The sequence below is a fragment of the Corapipo altera genome, unplaced genomic scaffold (genome assembly GCF_003945725.1).
Source record: "Corapipo altera isolate COAL_440 unplaced genomic scaffold, ASM394572v1 328, whole genome shotgun sequence".
Classification (NCBI taxonomy): Eukaryota; Metazoa; Chordata; class Aves; order Passeriformes; family Pipridae; genus Corapipo; species Corapipo altera.
In genome coordinates, this window is record NW_020885154.1 from 20,192 (window position 1) to 20,757 (window position 566).

Below are 566 nucleotides of genomic sequence, written 5' to 3' on the forward strand. Positions count from 1 at the left end.
TTCGTTTTGGAGATGAAGAAAAATCAAGATGTGTTCGTTTTGGAGATCCCAAATCCCAGCCTGACTTGAAGAATCCAAAAAGAACTGGAATCCAAAAGAATTTGGAACCCAGAAATCCCAAATCCTATCCTGGCTGGAAGAATCCAAAAAGAATTGGAATCCAGAAGAGTTTGGAACCCAGAAATCCCAAATCCCAACCTGACTGGAAGAATCCAGAAAGAATTGGAATCCTAAAAAATTTGGAACCCAGAAATCCCAATTCCCAACCTGGCTTGAAGAATCCCAAAAGAACTGGAATCCAGAAGTGTTTGGAACCCAGAAATCCCAAATCCCAGCCTGACTGGAAGAATCCCAAAATAATTGAAATCCAAAAGAATTTGGAACCCAGAAATCCCAAATCCCAACCTGACTGGAAGAATCCCAAAAGAAATGGAGTCCAAAAGAATTTGGAACCCAGAAATCCCAAATCCTAGCCTGGCTGGAAGAATCCTAAAAAATTTGGAACCCAGAAATCCCAATTCCCAGCCTGCCTTGAAGAATCCCAAAAGAATTGGAATCCAAAAGAA

The 566-nt window shown here is 41.0% G+C and overlaps 1 protein-coding gene across 1 annotated transcript in view; it reads left to right on the forward strand.

Moving 5' to 3' along the window:
* Positions 1-566, forward strand: part of FBH1 (F-box DNA helicase 1) — a 33,771-nt gene that overhangs the window by 5,195 nt on the left and 28,010 nt on the right. The window lies entirely within an intron of this gene.